We start from the raw sequence: 23,639 nt of genomic DNA, 5'->3' as shown, positions 1-23,639 counted from the left end.
TTACGGTAAAGGACAGTATTTACCTTTACGGTTTTGAAACCGTTTGCAACTGTATTGATTTAGAAACCATTAATACAAAACTATGCGGTTTTTTAACCATTTATAGCTACTATTAAACTACATTATTAAAAATTCCTATTCGAATTACAGTAAAAAGCAATTGTCACTGTTAACCACAAAATCCATTTTTAACGGAAAATGTTACGAAACAAAAAATCTAATATACCGTCATTTTTACTGAAATACTTACCGCAAAATCACTGAACCACTCTAATTAAACAAGTATTACAGTAAAATTTACAGTATAATATTTATAACATTTTATGGTAAAAATGTATTTTACGGTTCCATGGATTTTACGGATGATGCACCTAAAGTACCGATATTTTATAAAGGCAGTCTGATTCGGAATTTTTTACAGTGTTCACATTTACTAAATTATAAGTATAGTCCTTACTTATTTTTTTTAATGTTTTTGCTTTGAACAGTTACATTTCCTCTTAGTTGTGTTATTGTTCTTCGGATAAGTTTAATGACCCAAAAAATATCGTCGGCATCAAAATGGAATTCATCTACTTAAAAAACCTTAGAAAAAGAATTTTTCAAGAAAGGAGTAGCTGAACTGGAGCTGTACAATTAAGTAGAAATTTTATGAATGAAAAAATATTGCTTACGAAAACGGGTGTTTGCTTCTTAAAATCGAGCCATGCTTCAATAGACTTAACGTTGTACCATCAAATATTAGCTTTTAAATTTTTTCTGTACCAAATGGATTTTACGGATAATGCACACAAAGTACTGGTACTTTATACCGTAATTTGATTCGGAATTTTTTACAGTGTAGTATTTAGTAGACAAATTCACGTTGAAATATTAACTATTTAAATTTCTTTGAGATAATTCTTGAATTTTTAACCTCTACCTTTAACCTTTAACCTACGTACACATTTCAAAATTTCAATATTCAGGCGTAAAACAGCGGGTACGAAACAGAGATAGGAAACTGATTAGAAAACTTCATATTTCTACAGGAATGCTTGATATGAAAAAATTTCAGAACACTAAAATGAATTCACGCTATCCTATTCTAATTCAAATTTATATTAAAATTAAGCAAATCAACTTAATTTTAAAAGTTATCTTATTCAGAGAAGTATTTCATCCCTATGTTCTATAAATATAATTATCGTTCTAGATATAGTAGTATAGAAATAAACAAATATAATAACGATATCAAATTGTAACTGTAAGATTCAAGTATAATGTATCAACTAACCATTTCTTTTAAGTGTTGCTAGAGGGCACAGAGGCCCGTTGGGACAGAATAAACTTTTAAAATTACGCCGTGATGACGTCAGAGGGAATCGCACTTAATTATTATCAATCATGCTTTTAATCTATCATTTCTGTCTAAACTATAGTTCAGTTTGTTTCAGATCTGCGCAGCCCTCGGGAGAAATATTTAAATGGAAATGGGTTACACTAAATTTAAACTAACTTATGCCTATACTCACTCGTTAGAAATTTCATTTTTTTGTTGCCAAAGCGGAAAAGAAATTTCATCGATTTTTAAACAATATTCGCATTGCATTAGTGTTTTATATTATATACAATGTGAAGAAACTTATTTTTTTATAGAGCTGGTGACTTTTAGCCTATCAATTTAGCCTAAGTTACAATCTCTTCCTAGCCCATATCCATGCGATATATATCAAATTAGAGAAGTGTTACGCTGAAATTTGAATTTACTTGTGACTGCTTCCTCGTTTGATTTTTGCGGGAAACAAATTTCATCGCTTTCTTTAATTACACGCGCCTTAGTGTTTAATATATAAATAGAATAGTACGAGGTTTAGAAAAACTAAAGGTTTTAAAAAGAAATATACTTTTTCCTCAGTTCATCACAATTTTATCCGGTTTTTTATAAACATACTTACGCATTAGTATTTATTATAATATAGACAGAATAAAATGAGTTTTAAAAAGCTTGCTAAAAAACTATACTTTTGGCTTAATTTCGGAAATATATTAATAGAATTTTAACTGTATGCATTAATTTGTTTTATTTGCATTAATGAAGACAAAAACAATCAAGGCGTATTTCAGATTATGTAATATTTTTTAGAATAGAAAAGAAGAGTTGAAAATGTGGTAACAAAATTGAAAATAATAAACAGAATTTTCTAGAGAATTGAATGTGATTTTTCCGAATTCATTTAAAAATGTTTCAATTTACAACCTATAAGTTATTTGGATTCCTTTTATATCCCTTCTTTTATGATATTTTAACAAGTTTAGTTAGAATAGAGTAATTAAATGTTTACAAAATATTTACTATAAGACACATGCAAACTTTTTAAACTTTCCAAAATAGGAATAAATTGTTAAGAAGTATACTTTTGTAAAAGAATATTTAAAGAATAATTTATAAATTATTTCAAAATAACTCTTTATAAATAAATACCTGAAAATTACTTTAAAATGGTTATTCTAAAATAAATATTAAAAATAAAGCAATGTTTGGAGGACATTCAAAAATAAACAAATAACAGTACGTTTGCGTATATTTCTAGAACATTCAAATAGAATAGAATAATTGAATGTTTAAAAAATATTTACCATTAGACACATATTAAATTTTTAACTCTTCAAAATATACATAAATTATTGGGGAGTAATTTTTGCAAAAGAATACTTAAAGAGTAATTTGAAAATTATTTCAAAATTATTCTTTATAAATAATTACCTGAAAATTATTTCAAAATAGTTATTCGTAAATAAATATTTAAAATTAAACGATATTTGCGTTTTACGAATATATCTAGAACTTTCAAAAATATACAATTATTCCACGTCATAATATTTGTAAATCTCTAAAACTATCATGTAAATTTTTCAAATACAAAATTCTAAATGATAAATTCATAATCAAGAAATTTAAAATCGAATTAAATCGAGTTAACTGACCTTCATAAATTATATACATAGCGTAAAATTCAGAACATCATCTCAGCCTTCTTCTCATAGTGTCATACCAACACGCCATTTCAAATCTGAATACTATTTCAACAAAAACAATATAGCGGGGATTTTTTTTACTTAATGTTTAAAAAAGAACAAAGGAGACGATATTTAAGAATATTCAAATTATAGTTATAATCAGACAATAAGGATCATTGATCTAAATCACAATGCGATTCTTTTTTGGCAAACAATGATGGTCCGAGTTTCGAACGGTAGCTTCAGGAAATTTCAGGCACGGAAGTTAACTTATGGACTGGGAAAAAGAAGATATCAGAAAACATATGGAAATACTTATTGAAACAGTAATCCTAAAGATTTCTATTAACAAATATAATTAAAATTTATTTTCAGTTTTCAGTTAAAACGTTCCGTAATTTTTCCATTTATAGATTTTAAAAATATTTAGATGTCTTTAGGTTTTCAAAATATTTAACTTTATTTTTACAGTACATGATCCATTAGTGCAAGTGGAATACCTGCAAGTGACGTAGAGTGAATATTTCGTTCCTGGTTGGCTGTTGAAACGTGGCATTTGTTTATATTAGCAACTGTTCTTTCATTCTATTTCACGCGAGCCAAGCCAGTGAAGTATCAATTCTCTTAAGTGACTCATTATATATTTTTCCCCAAATATTCTTTCCCAAATATTTCAATTATTTAACTATATATTTTTTACTTTACACAAAAACAGGCACGAAGCCATTTTTCTAATTAATGTGTTGACGTATAACAGGAAGTACGGTGAACCGAGTTCGATCCGAAAACGATCGAAATTCGCACCCGCCTTGCACGGACCACAGTGATTGTTGGCGCGCATGCGCGTCAGCGCCCCAACCGGCAGAAGATTTTGTAACTTCCACAATGACAGACGGCTCTCATGTAGCTCCGTCTAATTAAAAAATAAAACTTCTGAAATCACATTTAGCGGTAATTAAAATAAATAAATATAAATCATCTCTTTATTTAAAGAGTGGTCCGTCTTATAAATTTTTCTCTTCAGTGATTATTTAAAAAAAACTAACCTCATTGGTAGACGGATCATGGGTTAGAGTCCCTTTGCCGCCTGGCTTACGGTGGGGTGTTTCCGTTGTTTTCCTCTCCATGTAACGCAAATGCGGATTAATTCCATCAAAAAGTTCTCCACGAAGGCGAATTTCTCCCAATACTTGATCCAGTAGTTCCCTTTTCTTCTGGATTGGGTTCAAAACCTCAAGACTGCGGGATTAAACATTAGTTGACACAAACCCAAAATTGAGTCGACTGTTCAACGACGGTTATAAAAGGAAATATCATCATGTGTCGCTAGAGCCATATCCCCCTTGTAAACTGGCTGTTCAGGCGACTTTCAACAGCTACTTTTATTTATCTTAATTATCCCAGTTTTCTGTTAATATTATATTTTCTTATTATTATTGTCTAAATTTTTATTTTAATAAGCTCAGACATAACTACAGTAATCCAATGATTTTGGCGAAAAATTTGGTGAATTTGACAAATTATTCGCCAAATTAATTTTTAAAAAAGCAATTTATTCTCCAATTTCGATGCATTGTTTGGAAATATTTACTGCAAAACATAAATTCTGATAATTTAAATAAATAAAAGTAGCTTGCAAGAACAGTCAGTGCATTAAGGGGAGGGGTCTGTAACAGCATAAAATGACATTGTGAGTCAATCTCAATCACTATCATGTACCGTCACTCTATGTTTCCACACGAAGCTGAGAAACACCCTTCTTAGATTGTCATCTCGATCAAAACCCAAATTAAAAAATTCGAATATATTCATTTGATATATAAAAACATATTGTTGTTTGGTTGAATAACACAGAGGCCAATGCCGGCAAATAAAGTATTTATTAAAACATAATATGCGGAAACAATATTTTGCACACACAGTGCTATACATCTGAATCAGCCAACAAGCAGTTAGCTTCTTCATCCAATATATATCGATTTCCCCTATCGGGAAGTCGTTGTATTACATTACGCAACTCGCGCAACTTACTTGAGAGGGAGAGGAAAAATGAGATTTTATTTGCATATCAACAACACACATAAATTTTTTAAAAAAAGGGCATAAAGTCATGATCGAGTGAGATCATGTCAGATGCTTACTAGAAATTTTGACCAAAATCGATCAAATTATGAAAAAAAGAGTTTGAAAAGCTTCTGTTTAAGCAGATTGGACTATTAAATTTTTATTTACAAAAAGAATTTGAAGTTAAGTTTAAGATATGAAACACATTCAGCCGTTCTCCTCCAATTAAAAATTATGTATTTTCCAAAAAATTAATTTGTAGAAAAATTTCAAAACAATCATCTTATTTTCGCCAAAACCAGCGATAAAAATTCATTTGTTTCGAGAGTAATTCAATACTAGTCGCCTTTGTTTTATTCAATAGCAATCCTCTTATTCCATGCTACTCACCTTTCAAAATTAACTTGTTCAACATATAAATTTTAATGGGTTTACTCGAATGTGCAGCACAATTGTATTAAAATATTCTAACTTATCAACTCCTCTTCTAATTTTAGCACTGCTTCCACTCACACATTTCGAATCGTATCTTGAGTAGTGTTTTATATATATGAGTGTGTTATTTGAAAAAGGCAAGCTCAGTCGCCAATAATCGGCAAGACTATATGAGGCATAGTTTCTATTTAAAATCTCTACAGCCATTTTGAAAAGAATAAAAAATATAACTTCGCAGTTTTTTTTATAAAAATACAAAATTATTCTAAATAAATTCCTAAAGTATAACTAACTATTCAACACTTCTTAAACTTCCCCTTACAGTAGCCTAATAAAATTAATCTAAATAAATATTTAAAGTCTAACTAATTTCTTAACGCTTCTTAAATTATTACTTAAGATAACTTAACAAAACAAACAACAATTATAGTATTGCCAATAGATAAAAAAAATAGTGCCACATAAGAGAAATATGTATAGAGATTATTTAGAATTTTTTTTTAGTTTCATTTAGAGTTATTTTTAATATTATTTAGTCTAATATTTGTAAAGACTTGAGCATTGTTAAAATGTTGTAATAATCTATTTCATTCAAAAATAACATTCAATTATATTGTCATACAATCTAACAACCTCATAAATAAAATAATGAATGATATTTTTCAATTTTTAATTTCATGTTTCATTTTTTAATTTCATTCCTATTTGGGGAAATATACTTTTTTTTACTTTTTTAACACAAATGAAGTTTCCAAAGGGCAAAAATAATCTTAGTATTGCATTGCTTTTTAAGCTATTTTGTTAAAAATTGATATGTAGCAAAATTATATTCCAAATCAGATATATAAAAATGTTCACTTACTCGATAAATAATTGCTATATCCATTGCCACTAAGTGACTCTTTGCATTTTTTAGCTTTATGAATTCTTCCTTTCTATGATCAGTAAGAATAAAAATTTCTCTCTTCTATCTTACTTGCCTTGACCAGACAAATTAATGATCATTTACATATCACATATAAAAAGTTTTTATTCAATTTAACAATAACTTGTTTCTTCTTTCCTCCTTCAAGATTTAACAGACTCACTCGCCTTGTTGCGCAAATTATCTCTGTCATAAACCACCCCACCATAACATTTAGAAAAACTTTAAGAATACCTGGACATGAACTTTGACTTGAAATAATCGTGATTGAAGTTTCACTTAAAAGAAATCGTCCTTTCTTGAATATTTATCATTGAATCAATGATAGTAAATATTTACCTAATATTTTTCATTAACTATTTCGGAGGGTAATTTTTATTAATAGATTGCAAAAAGGCGAAGGTACACTGAGAGAAGAAGTATGATGAAAACTGCGAAAATATGGTATAGTTTACCACGTTTCTGGCTCTACGGAAACACCAAAAAACTCAGTAACTTTTACCGAAGCATTTTGGTAATGATTTTAGTAAAATTAACAATAAAATATGGTTTTATTATATGTGATAAAATTAGATAAATGTGGTAAAATTTGGTAATTTTATCTTGATACTTTAGAGTATGGCATAAAAGCCCTTTATTCGGTTAAATTTACTTTTAAGTTTTGTATTTTTTTATTAATGTGTGGTAATAAAAACTATTATTTTAAAAACCAGAATTAATTCCATATGAACGTAAAAATTACCAAATAAATGGTTGAAATACCGTATATTTTGGATTTATTAACCAGAATTATGTTATTGTTTTTGTACCAGAATTACCATTAACATACAGTACTGTAATTTCCTCAGAACTTTCTTCTCTTTGTATTTTCAAATCGAAGTGGGTTGCGATTATGGGGACCGGTGATTTCGTTGGGCCAGCTCCATTATTTTTTTGATTGATAGCGACTATAGCAGAGACTACCATCTGACAATTTAGTATGTTTGATGAAGTTTGAAAATTGACATATGTCATGAGTTAGTTCACGTTTAACCAAAGTTTCTATACAAAAAAATTATAAGTTTCATACTTTCTTTAAACTTTTTCATTATAATCTAATTTAACAAGAACCGGTACTTAACAAAGAAAACAAAAATACAATTAAATTCACTTTTAACGAGCACTAATTTAACAAGATCATATATTTAACGAAAAAAAAAAACAGAAAATCTTTATTGGTGCAACGTTAAGTATATTTTATTTTATAACCGTCGTTGAACAGCCGACCCCAATTTTACGGCTACCATTGTTTAACACCGTAGCCTTGTAGTTTCGAACCTAATCAAGAAGACAAGGGAACTCCTGGATCAAGTATTGGGAGAAGTTTGACTTTGTGGAGGACTTTTTTGTGGTTTCCCGCATTTGCGTCATACGGAGAGTCATACCGACTGGGAAATCATGAAAACCTCCCACGGATAGCCTGATGGTAAGAGGATTCTAACTCATGATCCGTCTACCACTAAGGATATGTGGTCGGTGCCAGCACGTGTAGTCGGTGCGGAATTCGTAACTGTAAGTCTATTGAAGCATCGCTCGCTTTTAAGATGCGAACACCGGTTTTAGCGAGCAATATTTTTGTCATTCAATTGTATCTGATTTATTAAAAACATATCAAGGTCAAATTAAATCTATAGTTAGATAAAGATTTTATTTATTTCATCGATATTGACACTGTACATATAATGTGTTTCAAAGTATTTTCTTTTGTCTGTGTTGGTTTTTATTCAAGATTTCATACTTAATAATCATGCTCATGTCTTAAACATTTACTGAAAGTTTTAAACAGTTAAATGTCGTGTATTAAACTGATATTACATTATAAAAGTAGTTACTGATCTATTCATAAAAGCTTTTGACTTAATAGTGGATGATTGGAGACCAATAAAAAAATACATTTTATACATATCATTAAGAATCTGGAAAGAACTTCTTAAAAGAGCTAAAATGAGTGGCACTTCAAGATTTCTTGCAATATGTAAATGAAAAGAACATTTCTAAAAATATTTTAAAGTGTTTCTTATTTGTTTGCGATTTTGAAAGACGACAAAGAGATTTATGACAATCACGATTTTTTTTCATTGCAGACATTCATAAGTGGCCATTTTTCACGACAACAATTCTCTGCATAATCTATGTTGAATTCTTGATAAACGTGATCAAATAAGTAAAATCTTGACCTAATATTTCATCGAGTTCAAGGTTTCGAAAAGTATATTAAAAAAAATGTAAAGCCCATCCCGTCTGAGGAGGTTGTATCTACCTCCTGTGGTTAGTAATTGTTAATATATCTAAATATGTAAAGATATATATATCAAAATTTGACATGTTTCTCTTTCTTTAAACAATTAATTAAGCCTTAATGGAAATTTTAAAGTGTGCAGTAACCAATTTTTCTCCACTCATTTGAATATATTTTTATGAAGGAATAAACTCATGCGTGTGAATAAATTAAATAAACTTTAAAATATTTTAAATATTATTTTTTCAAACCAGTGGATGAAATTTTAAGGCAATTATCTAGAATAGTGGTTCCCAAATTATATATCACGGAACTATAGGGTTCCGTGAAAGTGTCACTGGGTTCTAAGAGTTAGGAATTTTTTTAACCAGTTATGATTTTAAAAATTTCTTGTTAAACTTGCATCAAATTTGTTATCTATTATTTTTAGAATATTTCAATTATTTGAAGGAAATTTAATTGAAATTCTTGCAAAAAAGGAATAGCTAAATTAAAAACATTATTTTTCTTATAACAAATACTGAAATACAATGAAAAAGATATGACTTTATGAACAATTGTATTCGCATCGAATAGAACTAACCAACTTCAAGTATATTTCTTCGTTAATCTATCTTCACGTTTATTTTCGCCCTGTTTCGTTTTTATCTCAACGAAAACCATATTTCAAACCATTCATCTCATCAAATTAAGAACAAGACAAGAAAATCAAATTACGGACGAGACAAAGAAAAGGAAATTAAGGACTAGAAAAGAAAATCAAGTAAATGACTAGACAAGAAAATCAAGTAAATGACTAGACAAGAAAATCAAATTAAGTACTAGACAAGAAAATAAAATTAAGGACTAGACAATCAAATTAAGAAGTAGACACGATGGCACTTCAGACCTGTGACTTCAACTGTCTGACATAAAATCCAATTTTAAGTATATTATAAAACGATATGATGTAAACTTTTCTTCTCCATTCATTCACTGAATGTTTTCGAAATAATTAATAAAATTTCAATCATTGAATATTTTTTAAATGATTGATAGTTTTTCATTGATTTATTTATACGATCATAATTGCCAGTGAAATTTATTTTCTAAGTCTCGGAGGTTTCGCATGAAGAAGGCTGATCATTAAGAGTTACATAGTTGAAAAAAAATTAGGAATTGCAATTCTTGTATATCAGCTAACTGCCAAGCTTTTTATGCAAGAATTTTTTTCTAGTGCTAAAGAAAGAAAGCAGAAATGTTTATAACGACAAAGCTTTTTTTTAAAAAAATTCGACAGCTTTTAAAAGCATCACCTTTTACAGATCGGGACTTCCACGTTAGCTCCTGCGTTTGAATTATTTCTCTTGCAAAAGTGTTAAAGTTTACAGCTTTGGTTCTTATCTATATTTAAATCTAAATTGGCAATATTCATAAAGTTTGTCCATTTTGTCAAAACGTCAGAGTATTCTATACTAATTAGACTTGATGTAGTATGTAGTAATTTACTAATTTAATATTTTACTAAAATATTTATGTCATACTTTACTTACATTTATCATACATTTATAGATACACATTACATAAATAACATAATACATAAATTAAGGTTTTAACTTTATTTAGGAAATGAAACAATGAATCTTAATATTACTATGAATATATTGAGGACATGATAAATAAATTTTACTTATTTATTTATGCTACCTAACAAATAATGCGTGCCAAACAGAGTAGGGGAGAGTGGGGTCAATTGTAACATTTTTTACTTAACTATTTTTAACTAACAAAAAATCCAATATATTATTAGTATTAATTGACAGACGAGTAAAGTAGACTATCCTCTACTAGAAAAAAAAATAAATACCTAATTTTAAATGTTATTGTATTAGTTAATAACAATTTTTGACAGTCGAGCACTTGTTACAATTGTCCCCACTTACGGGGTCAATTGTAACAGTTCATAAATTCAACTAAAACATAGTTAATTATACATATTATCATAGTTGTGATATATTTTTTTATTGATCAAAATAGTAGTGATATTTTAGGAGTAAAAATAATAATGAGCAGAGACCTAAAGGGTTAAGCTTTTAACTTTAAGGGGTTAAAAATTTTAATTTATGCTGTGAAAGGTGATAAATAAAATAATGCACATGCAACATAATATAAATGATATAGGAAACTATTGGTGGTTCTTAAAGACTTAAGTAATGGTTTGTAAACATAAGATTATTTATTTTCAGCTGTTACAATCGCCCCTTTACTTATTGTTACAATTGTCCCCAAGACGCCATTTCAGCTTCATTTGTTAAAAACAATGCTAGTTAATTAACAAAACTAATCTTTTTTTTATTGAAATGTTAATCAAGGTGTCCACTTACATATTCGGTTACTAACTTTTATTTGTTTAAACAAAATTACTTTGTTACAATATAATATTCTAATACCAAAAAAAGTACTTGCGTGGCATGAAAATAGCTTTTGTGATCTAACTCTTTCAAAAGTACATAAAAATGATTGCCATCAGGGGTGTACATGTAGATTTATTAAATACACCTTGTGCGCCACCTAGGAACCAAATCTAGAACCCGACACTCGAAATTTTTGCTCTGTTGCAATCGTACCCTGTTACAATTGACCCCACTCTCCCCTATCGATTAGTATCAACTTGAATATGTTAAATAGGTTTTATTAAAATATATTATCTTACAAATAAGGCGTACCAGATACAGTATCGTCATAGATTCAACCTGACTGTATTAAATAAGTTTTATAAAATTGTATTGTTTTACAAATAATGCGTTCCTAATAGATTATCGACATAGCATTCACGTGACTAAATTAAATAAGTTTTAATTCACTATATTATTTTACAAATAATGCTTAGCAGATAAAGTATCCACTTAGCATCAAACTAAATATGTTAAATAGGTTTTATTGAATTATATTATCTTACATAAAATATGTTTCTGATAGAGTATCGACATAGCATCAGCGTGAATAGATTGAATAAATTTTATTAATTACATTAACTCTAAAATAATGTGGGTAACAAATAGCATAGACATAGCGTAAACGTAAATTTTATATTTAAATAAATTTTGCTTAAATAATAATATAAATAAATAATATTTAATTCTATATATATTTCATTATATTATGTTAGAAATAATGCGTACCAGATAGAGTATCGACTCAGCATCAACCTGAATATGTTAAATAAGTTTTATTTAATTATACAACAAATAATACTCACCAGATCTAGAATCAGCATATCGTCAACGAGAGTATGTTTAATAAATTTCATAATTATGTTTTCTAACAAATAATATGAACCAGATAGAATATTTAACTATATTTTGTAAATTATATTACTTGCATTACATCAATGCACATGACACATCTAATCATCACATCCTTTCTCATGAAAATTCAAATTCTGATCTAACACACATTTATTCGTTAAATTCAGTAACTTCAGGAACAATTCAAATAATTTGTTTGACATTCGTGAAAAAGTTATTCCCTTAAGCGATGAGTGATCAAAAAATAATAAAAACATGAGTTATACTCCTGATATACGAGATAGAATAATTACAGTGTGAAAAACAGAATATCTAAATAACTTCAAATGTAGTCATAATGATTTGAGTATATAGTCTTAAATATTAAAGTTATTGTCACACTGAGAAAAAAAGTATGATCAAAACAACCAGAATATGGTAAAATTCACCTTCACTATTTATATATATATATATATATATATATATATATATATATATATATATATATATATATATATATATATATATATATATATATATATATATATATATATATATATATATATATATATATATATATATATATATATATATATATATATATATATAATAAAATAAAAATACTAAATTGTAGAGAAACAAGAATGGTAAAAGCAATAGTCGTTATCAAGACACATCTATTGCTATAAATGCGATATTTCTGAATAAAGAATAATTATCCTAAGATGAAAATTATATATATATATATATATATGGAGGATTATATATATATATATAATCCTCCCCAAAACTACACCATTGTGATAATAAGGACTATAATTTTGAAAACCAAAATTTCTATTAAACCGTTACCCTATGAACGGGATAATAACCAAGAGAATGGTTTATATACCATACCTTTTTGATTTTATTAACCAGAAATATGCAGTTTTTTTACTTTAAGTGACATTACCATAAAGTACGATTATGTTACCAGAATTGTTTTCTTCAGAACCAGAATTGTTTCAAAAGACATGATTTTTTAACTGGTTAAAAGTCCTGATGGTCTTTAAAATAGCTTCTTGGGTAGCCACTATCAAAAAAATTTTATTTCAATAGTTTGTCATGAAAGCTGTTGAACATTTAGAATCCTTAATATTATATGTTACTTTTTGTGCAATATCGATAGATCAATATAATCGAGGCAATAAAAATTTTATGCGCAGTTATAAAATGAGTTTTCCACTCAAAAATTAAATTAATCATACTTTATTTTTTTATTATTTGATTTAATAACTATTGAATTGCAAGGCAGTAAAAGAACACATTTTTAAGCATGGTACGTTTAAAAATATTTTTATCTATTCGACAAAAATTGTATTTTTTTTTTCCTATTCGATCAAAATTTTATTTTTTTCTTCTTTCTATTAAACAAAAATAGTATTATTTTCCTTCAGTCAAAATTTGTGTTTTTTTTTTCTTAACAAAACTGTCTACAATTTTTAAGCAAAAATTGTAGACTATTCGAGTAAGCCATGTATTTCTAACCTCCATTTGCAGTGACCCAAACTCAATGAAATCTTAACTACTAGCGATTCTATGATCAGTTTTTAAACTAAAACTGTTTATAAAATGCTAATTATATCGCATAAAATATAATGAAAGAAGACGTTTTGATTAGGATTATTAAAGAGAGTTATTTATAGAACAGAATTTTGTGAATAATAATAGTAATCATAAGATTAGTAAAATTAATAAACTGAATAAGAATGATAAAATTCAAAACCAGAATCTTAATAATAAAAGGATTTATAACTTTAATATTTGTAACCAAATTGATTGTCTAAATAATTTTAATAAGAAGGACTATCTAAATAAAAATATAAATTTCTAAGCAAAACCTACATTTTCCTGATACATTGCGCGTAAAGCATTTTTTTAAAAGAAAAACATAATTTTTATTTTTTAAAAAGGCTTAACGACCCGTTTTCAAAGACCTTATAACTCAAGATTGGGTCGGAACCAACAGTTTGGCGATCCCTCAATTAAACTCTGTAGATGAAAACGCTTGACAAGTATTTATAATTTAGATTAAAGTTGTACTAAATTGAATCTCTTTCGTTCTTTACATAATAAAATTATGTTCGAAAAAGATGCCCCTAAGTGTCTTAGTCTGTCTAAGCCTGTAAACACGTCTTTGTTATGTCTTGCTGATATGTTTTCATGTACTCTTTTGATAATTAATAAACAATTATCATACAGTTTCTTGAACACTTCCTTAAAAACAAGTTTGTTTATTCTGGATAGAATCTATGATGTGTCGTAACGAATGCATATTTTTTGTCTGGTGTTATAAATAAAATGCGCCTCGTTCTTTAAGGAGCGAAAACAAAACTATTTTTCTTCAAAATAATCCTGAAAAAAGTTTAAGAAATGAATTACATTAGTTGCAATAAATTATTTGGATGATAAAAGTAAATTTGAACATATTTTCAACAAAAGAAAAAATTTCAATATTATTTTAACCCAATACCCAAATGGGAAAAAATGATTTTTTTTTCATATTTATTAATTTAAATTCGAAACATTTACATAAGTTTAAAAATATAATTTTAAAAGCTTAGCAAAATTAAAAAACTGTAAACAAATTTTTTAAATTTTAAATTAAATCAATTTTGAAAATGTTTCGACATCTTTTTTTAGGGAAGGGGAGAATTTTTTAACTCATGGTTTCTAAAATTTAATTATATAAAATTTAATTATATAAAATTTAATTATAAATTTAATTATATATATTAGAAAAAATAAACAAGAAAATAAATGAGTCGGCCCTATTGCTTGACCCAAACACGTTTGTGAATTTTTTTACTCTTCAAAAAGACTATTTTAAAAAATAAAAAAAATATGCATCGCACAGTAACTGCATATTAAAAAAAAAATATATAGAAAACTGCTTAAATGATAACCTTCTTTAGATTAGCTTTAATTTCCATAGATGGCGCCATCACATTCTTTTTCAAATTTTAAATGCTAAATGGTATCAATCAAAACTTCTTTTCTTCATTAACATTAACTTCATATTAAAAAGGGCATTACTGGCAAAAATTTCAATTGAAAATTTTAGTTTTCATCTCTGAAATGAATTATAAACAGTATGTCAACTGCACTTAGAAAATGTCATTAATAAATCTAATTTTAAACATTAGTTAAAACAATAAAATAACAAAGAAAAAAATTACAGCGAAAATCCAGATTACATTTCTAAATCTGAGAAATTCAAATGAAACATTTCCCGTACAGTATTTTAGACGGAGATTTTTATGCTAAAATGTAAAATTTATGCTAAAATGTAAAATCTACGATAGAAGTTTTTTATTTTTAAGTACCTTTTTTGTTATTAAAATTAAAACTCTTAGTTGTAACTTATTTGCTACTATTAGAATATATATATATACCATTTTAAATTAATTATTATTAATTTAAATAAATTATTATTAATTTTATACATTTAATAATCAATAATTTAATTAAATTGTTTTTGTTTTATTTATTTAGTTAGTTAGTTATTGATTTATTTGAGAATTTTGGTTTTCAACAGTGAAGAATCTACTTTATTCCATTACCTAAAAAAGTATACATTTAGAAAAATTTTAGGGCATGAAATTTTTGTTTGTAGGTGAACTACTAATATTATATTGTAATGATATTTAGTATTCTAAATATTATACTGCAATTCTGAAATTTTTTTTTCTTAATTTTTCTATTGCTAAAATTACCTTAAACATTCCATTTTGACTACATTTAGAAACATTTAATAACACATGGGGTTTCGCATTTATGCTAAACTATCATTTATAGTATTTATACTAAACAATACTAATAATGAGGTAAACAGTAATCCATCTATCACAATATAAGACAAAAATTGAACTTTTCTCCCAAGTTCAAATAAATTATTGAAACATGCATAAGTAGATAAACAGACATTGCTTGTCAAAGCAATAAATAGATGATTGCTTTTAATGTCCATTCTTTAGAAATATTAACTTTTTTATTTAATAAAAAACATTCAATTGGTAGGCTCAATGTTTGATCGCAACCTTCAATTTCGAAAGACCTTTTATAACATCGTACATTAATGTTTTGATAATTAGTACTCAAAATAGTATACATCTCGCACTGAGCTTGAATGATGAGTTAAAAAGGTGTCAATTTAAATAGACAAACATCTAAGGTCACATTTGAAGAAAAGAGTGGCTTATAATTATTGACAAGGGTAAAATTGGGCGTCATCGTAATCAAAAAGAATACCGGGAAAAACATCAAGATTTTCTTTTTCAGGAAATACAATAAGTCAAGGTATGTGATAGTTGCCTTTCTGACCCCGAAGGGATTTACATCCATAATTATTATTGACTTGCATAGCTAGTTTTTTTTTTCCTATCTCAAGTAAACTGAGATTGCTATTTGAGCAGCTCGTAAATTTTTTGATCTTAAATGAAAGTCAATCAAAAAATTTATACTTGTAAACCTAATTTTATAATTGTAGAAAATTAAAAAATTATTTTTCTGTTCATAAAGTATCAATTTTAATGCATAAATGTATAATGAATCATGCATTAGAAATTTCGGAAACGGTTAGTCATTTCTCACTTTAACGCATTGGAGTTGATTTTCGAAAATTTTATAAATTTTTTAACCTTTAATGTAATTCAATCGAATACAGTATTTTTTAAATCTTGTAAAGCTGCAAAAATGACACAAAAGTCTTAAATCGTTTAGTTAATCCTAAAATTTTACAAATGAATTATGAATTTTACATCCATAATTATTATTGACTTGAAAAGCTAGTTTTTTTTTCTATCTTAAATATACCGAGATTGCTATTTGCGCAACTCGTAAATTTTTTAATCTTAAATGAAAATCAATCAAAAAATTTATATTTGTAAACCTTATGAAATTGTAGAAATTGCAGAAAATTATAAAATTGTTTTTCTATTCATAAGTATCAATTTTAATTCATTAGAGATTTTGGAAACGTTTGGCTATTTCTAACTTGGGGTTGGTTTTCGAAAATGGTATAAATTTTTTAACCTTTAATGTAATTTAATCGAATGCAGTATTTTTTAAGCCTTGTAAAGCTACAAAAATGACAGAAAAGTCTTGAATTGTTTTATTTAATCCTGAATATTAATTGCGATTCATTAAAAATAACTACATAATGAACAATGCGTTAAATTATAAAATTAGTCATTCATGAATATCAATTAGCAATAATCCATTAGTATTTACTCATATATGTAACATGCCTTAGCAAAAACGAAAGAGATTGGTCTTTTTTAATTTTAACACAATATGTGGTTTTTAGCAAATCTTATAAATTTTTAACTCTTTAATTAAAGTCAATCGAAAAATGCGTTTTTGTAATCCTGTAAAAATAACAGGTAATAGTATAAAAATAGTAAATTTTGTAATACTACAAAAATGAAAGCTATAAAAATGGCAGAAAATTCTTAGATTGTTTATTTAATTGAATCAATCAAATAATTGAATAGTCGATAAAATAACGTATTTTTGAATCCTATAAAAATGGAAGAGATCAATTTTTGCAAATCTTAAACATTTTTTTAAACCTTTAATAAAAGTCAATCGAAAAATTATATTTTGCAATATTTGTTAACTTGTGAAATATAATAAAAATCTTAATTTATTCCTTAACAAAAGTTTTTGTATAAATAATAATTGAATAGAGATTAATACCATGTTAAAGAAATAATATTTATATATTCATAAAATAATTTTATTGTATAAATAATAAATGTATGGCGAATGTTACTATCTAGTCCTAAATTTCAATTGTGATTCATTATTAATAGCTGCATAATGAACTAAGTATTTAATTATAAAATAGTTCATTTATTCATCAGTATCAATTATCAACAAACAATTAATAATTACTGCAATATGAAACATGCCTTTGCAAAAACGAAAGAGTTAGATCTTTTCTACCTTTTGCACAAATAAATTGATTTTCGCAAATTTTTTACATACCATTAATGAAAGTCCATCGAAAAACGAATTTTTTTTTAATCCATGTAAAAGTATAAATTGTAGAATACAATAAAAATCTTAATTTATTCCTTGATAAAACATTTTGCATAAATAATAATTGAATAGATAGTAATACAAATATTATAATAATTTTTATTTATTCGTAAGTTAATTTTGTTGTACAAATAATAAATGTATGACAACGGATATTTTAGAAATAATGGAAGAAAGTGATTATTTATTTTTATCAATTATTTTTAAACTTCAATGCTCTGAGATTGTTTCTCGCAAATCTTAAAGTTTATTGAATTCTTTTAATTTTATTTGAAACGAAAAATGGAAAAATATAAAAGAATAATTTATTCAGAAGTGTCCCTTTTAATGCTTAAATAGTCGTTAGTTCTCCATCTACTCGTATGTTATCAATAGTAAAAAAGTTTGAATGTTTTGTTTTTTTATTTCTTTGGTTTTGCATATCCAGAACCTTTTCCGGAATCTATGATTGAATAGTTCGTGTAATCCTTGTGAATGACATAAAAATAAATAAAAATTCTTCATTCATTCTTTGTATTAACGCATAAATAATATCTATGTCAAATGCCATGCACAAGCAATAATAAAATAGTTCTTTATTTTTTTTAACTTGAATTGGTTTTCACAAATTTCATTATTTATTTTTTAAGTCCTAATTTATTTTAGATCCATTTAGAAAAATTTTAAACTATTGTATATGGTTTTGAGAAATAGTCTTGCTAGTACACTCTTTAAATATTTTTTTTCATGGTTACGGTGATTTTTAGAAGACTTGGGTTTCCTTTGTTTTAGTTGGTTGGATAAAATGTTTGCGACTTCATGAATTTCAAATGAATGACTTCTTTTTTAAGAATTTTTATAAGTTACAACCTTGACACGTATGACTGCTTAAGAAATTCGAATAAAAAACAGACTACAACGAAATAAATTCTTTATTTTTGAATAGATTATATTTTTTTGTCTCTCTAAAAAAGACTATAAATATTTAAAAAAAGTTCCCTTATCTTAAATGCACTTGAAACAAAATTTGTCAAGCCTCTGTCTATAGGCAAACATCATTTACTATGCTTTTTTTTTAATAAGGAAACTTAATTTATTGTGATTCTTTTTTTTTTTTTAAAAAGGTCCTTGTTTGATATTCAATTTTTTTTACTGCGCGCTAATAATAAGTTCACAATAAGCTAGTCTTTTTGTAAACTTTAAAAATAATGTAATTTAGAAAATGATAAAAGTTTTAATTTCCAAAACAAATTCTAGAGTTGCCTAAATATGTTTTTAAAATAGTTTTAAAAATGATTATATAAATAATAAAAACTAAATTCGAACAAAGAAAATTCGTGTTTTTAATACGATAAACAATGAGGTCAATATGATGAATTTGAGGCCCAAAACACATAAATATAACGGTAAGAATGAATTGAAAAAAATTCAAGTAATCATATCGTATCTGTATTTTAAATGGCTATCATTAAAATAAATGGGTACAAAACTATCGTGACTCACGAAATTAAATTCCATAGTGTTTATAATGGTTTCATAGTGATTTTTAACCGATGATAACAGGTAAATTAATTGTACTGGGGTACAATTTTTTGTTTTTTTGTTTTGCATTTATACAAATACTTGATCTTGACTAATTCGGGTATGAGGATTTCAAATCAGAAATTATTTTTTTAATTATTACTTTCAATTAATAATTAATTTTAATAACTACAATTATTTTTATTAATTTTATTTCTTTCAAAAAAATGACCTTTTTACGTCTATTTTTTGCTGATATGTACAAACGTTAATTGTTGCAACAAACTACTAGGAAGTCACATCATCAGGATTAAAAACTGCATAGGGTCCCGCAGTGAACTGATCGTTAAGACACGGTTCCCAGCAGATCACCGAAGTCAAGCATCACTGGCTGCGGTCAGTATGCGGGTTGATGACCACTTGGATCAGTTTGCGTAGGGACTGAGGGTGTGCGGTATGTATCCTCGTTTAACTGTTCTACCGTAAAGTGCTCGACTTCGCGTGCAGGTCGTCGAGCTACCGAAGAGGGGGTGCCATATCCACTGCAGAGGATCACAATTGTGATTGCATGTCCTCGGATCATCCTCAGGGATGCTTCCCTGACCGTCGCCAATAGCCCATTGTGCAGCTGTAGTGCGACGTAAGTGAACTGCAACAACTAAAACTGCTTAGGAGCTCATGCTCGACTACGGGTACTTCCCTATAATGACTTGTTCAAAGATGCATGGATAAACAGTTCATAATTTTGAAGTGTCCCTTATGACGTATGATGTCGTTTTCGAGCATTTGCTTATTGCAATTTTAATCCTGATGATGATAACTCTCCTAGCAGTTAGTCGTAACATTTACGCGACTCCTTATTACATATTACATTTTTTATTTATTGTAAATAGATAGATATATTGTAAATAAATATTTATTGTAAATAAAAAATGCATCTGAGAAAAGCAGTTTTTACATTAATGTATTAGAGCTGCATGAAGCGCTGGGGATTGGAATGGCTGAGTTCCGAGAAAGGGAGACAGACATTTAAATTTTTTAAAGACCCGAAATTAAATGGACAACAAGCAAACTTCTATCTCAATCAATTTTTAACAGGACACGGAGTTATATTAGAGAACACCAATATAAATCATTCCACAAAACTCCAGAATGTAATTACTGTGATGAATATCAATCTATTGATCACTTGTTAATGAATTGTTCTCAATTCCAGATACTCGGGGGCAATCACTTTAATAATACTATTAGTCAACATCAATGCTAAGCTAACATGACTTGCAGAAATATCATAAAAAAGATTATTAAACAAACTTTAGAGGATGTATTGGGGGACTGTCTTTAATGGTCTCGGAACCTGCTCGTTCCAGCTTGGGTGTCTCAATTTTATTGATGGTATAGTTTTTTAACTTTTACTACGTCTTTTATAAACTCTTCTACTTCTACTTGCTCCAATTTTATTGTAATTACTTTTGTACTATTTAATTGGTTTTAAAAGTACTGTTTTAATATGTAATACTATGTTGTTCTTGTGTAAATTTTATGTTTATATTTTAAATTGTTCTTTTAACTGACACTTTTAATATATTTCAGTTTTAATGTTCTATCGCCTTACATGATTTTTGCTGCTCTGCGCCCGCCATGCTCATGGGCCGTTTGCCATGTCTGATATGTATTTTATGTTTGCACTGTTTTCTGGGTTTTTTTTTATTTTAATAAAAGTTTACCCGTATGCCCTAAATAAGGGCGGGTCGGGCTAAATTTTTCCATTAATGTATTAGAGTTCCATGTTTCGGTATAATATTAATGTAAAAGGCAATTATTAAGCAATTATATTAATGTGTAAGAAAAAATATGCTTTTATAGCATAGTAAAAAAATTTTAGTCTAATTTTGGTGTTTTAAACTTGAGGGTGGATTGATGTGCAAAACCGTAAAACCTACAAAGTAAACCCGCAGTCACAACAGTTTTTTACAATACGAGAAAAAGTCTTCTCTGTAAAAATTACAATGAAAACCCGTAATTAGAATAGTTTTTTTTTCATGCCAAAACAAGTTTTTTTTGTAAAAGTTACAAAATATATCCGTGTCACAACGGTTTTTTAACATACAAAGTCGTTTTTTATTATTATGTTTACGTGTTTAAAAATGAAATAAGAAACTTTTTTTTAAAGGCGATATAGTGCAATCATTTTACCAATTAAAAGTTGTTTTATCACTTAATACTTTTAACTTTTAAGCAAATTTAGATAGCATTTTAAAAGTAAATAAGTCATATTTATTAAATTGTTCAGAAGTTAATTTTGGTGAGAAACATTGACTCTCACCAGGTATGCAATAGTAAAATACCAAAACATTTTACATAGGTGGAAATTCCGGAATAATCACCTGGAAACAATACCAAAGCAAACTTATAGCATAGTTATAGCAATTTTGGTCAAAATGTGGCTGTCACTATATCACACGTTTGCCTTCATTTGTATAAAATGTTAGTTTAATCTTAAACAAAATATTAAATTAAAAAATGCAAATGATGAAAATTGATTTTTAATTTTATTTTAATTTTTCGAGCATTCACCCAGCTATAAATTCATTCCGATCAATATAATCGGATGGAAGCATGTCTCTTTAAACGTTCTCGAAATTTTTTACCTCTTGTTGAAAAATTGATATTCTATACACAGGTTCCTTAAAAATAAAAATAAAAAGTGCTTTAGTAAAAGTTCTGTAGCAATTTTAAAGCTTCCGGTAATTGTATCCTGTATCCCTGTAAGAGTGAAATTAATTTCGCTCGAGCATTCACCCAGCTATAAATTCATTTCAATCAATATAATTAGATGGAAGCATGTCTTTTTAAATGTTCTCGAAAATTTTTACCTCTTGTTAAAAAATTGATATTCTATATACAGGTTTCTTAAAAATAAAAATAAAAAGTGCTTTAGTAAAAGTGCTGTAGCAATTTTAAAGTTTCCGGTAATTGTATCCTGTATCCCTGTAAGAGTGAAATTAATTTCGTTCGAGCATTCACCCAGCTATAAATTCATTTCAATCAATATAATTAGATGGAAGCTTGTCTCTTTAAACGTTCTCGAAATTTTTTACCTCTTGTTGAAAAATTGATATTCTATATACAGGTTCCTTAAAAATAAAAATAAAAAGTGCTTTAGTAAAAACGCTGTAGCAATTTTAAAGTTTCCGGTAATTGTATCCTGTATCTCTGTAAGAGTGAAATTAATTTCGTTCGAGCATTCACCCAGCTATAAATTTATTTCAATCAATATAATTAGATGGAAGCATGTCTTTTTAAATGTTCTCGAAATTCTTTTTAATCTGTTGTCGAAAAATTGATAATCTATAAACAGGTTCCTTAAAAATAAAAATTATAAGTGCTATAGTAAAAGAACCTTGAAACTTATGTAAACAACTTACAGACTAAAGATATCTACAACGGGATCTATTAAATTAATTATTAACGAGTTCCACATAGTTGCAAAAGGTGTTCGAGAATAACTTTTTTTTCGTAAGGCTTAGATGGAAAAAGTTAAGCATAGAGCCGTGTTCCAACAAATTTTTTATCTGGTATTGCGCAATATTTAGAAGAAATTTTAAAAACCCGTCTTAAATAAACGTTGGCAATAAAAATATAAATCGGTTTCGATTTTTATATTACTGAGCATGACTTTTTCACAGTAAATTTCTATTTGATAAAACAAGGGAAAGACCTCTTTTGTTTTCAGAAAAAATGTATTTTTTTATGTTAAAGCACTTTGCTGAAGTAAATGATTTTCAACTTACTCTATTAATAAAGCTTATTATAATTTTCCAACCTCTAACATTTATTCCATAACTTTAATTTCCTTTTCTAATACTAGATAACCAAACGTTCAACTACTAATTGCAGATTTTTTGTATCTGAAATTTTATATTTTTTTTCACTTATTTTAATAAAAATTGAAGAATATTTTCAATAAGATACGCTACTTTGCTTGACATAAAAAACAAGAAATTATGAAAATAAGAAATTATGAAAATAAGAAAGTTTTCACGGAGAAAATTCCGTTCTGTATAGTAATGACATTTCTGTTAAA

The 23,639-nt window shown here is 27.1% G+C and overlaps 1 protein-coding gene across 3 annotated transcripts in view; it reads right to left on the bottom strand.

Annotated features, from left to right (window-relative positions):
• Positions 1–23,639, bottom strand: part of LOC107441687 (very long chain fatty acid elongase 7) — a 120,456-nt gene that overhangs the window by 34,220 nt on the left and 62,597 nt on the right. Inside the window, exon 1 of one of the 3 annotated variants that reach the window (XM_043048018.3) lies at positions 11,941–12,079. The exons of 1 other annotated variant lie outside the window; for it this stretch is intronic. The gene's annotated coding sequence lies outside the window, so the exon portion shown is untranslated. Of the gene's footprint in view, positions 1–6,361; positions 6,486–11,940; positions 12,080–23,639 lie in introns of those variants that run through there. One more of the 3 variants, XM_043048017.3, reaches the window with a different exon arrangement.

Source organism: Parasteatoda tepidariorum, chromosome 1 (assembly GCF_982258835.1).
Source record: "Parasteatoda tepidariorum strain Cologne lab strain chromosome 1, Ptep-v5.0, whole genome shotgun sequence".
Lineage (NCBI taxonomy): Eukaryota > Metazoa > Arthropoda > Arachnida > Araneae > Theridiidae > Parasteatoda > Parasteatoda tepidariorum.
This window is presented reverse-complemented; position numbering and strand designations above follow the sequence as displayed.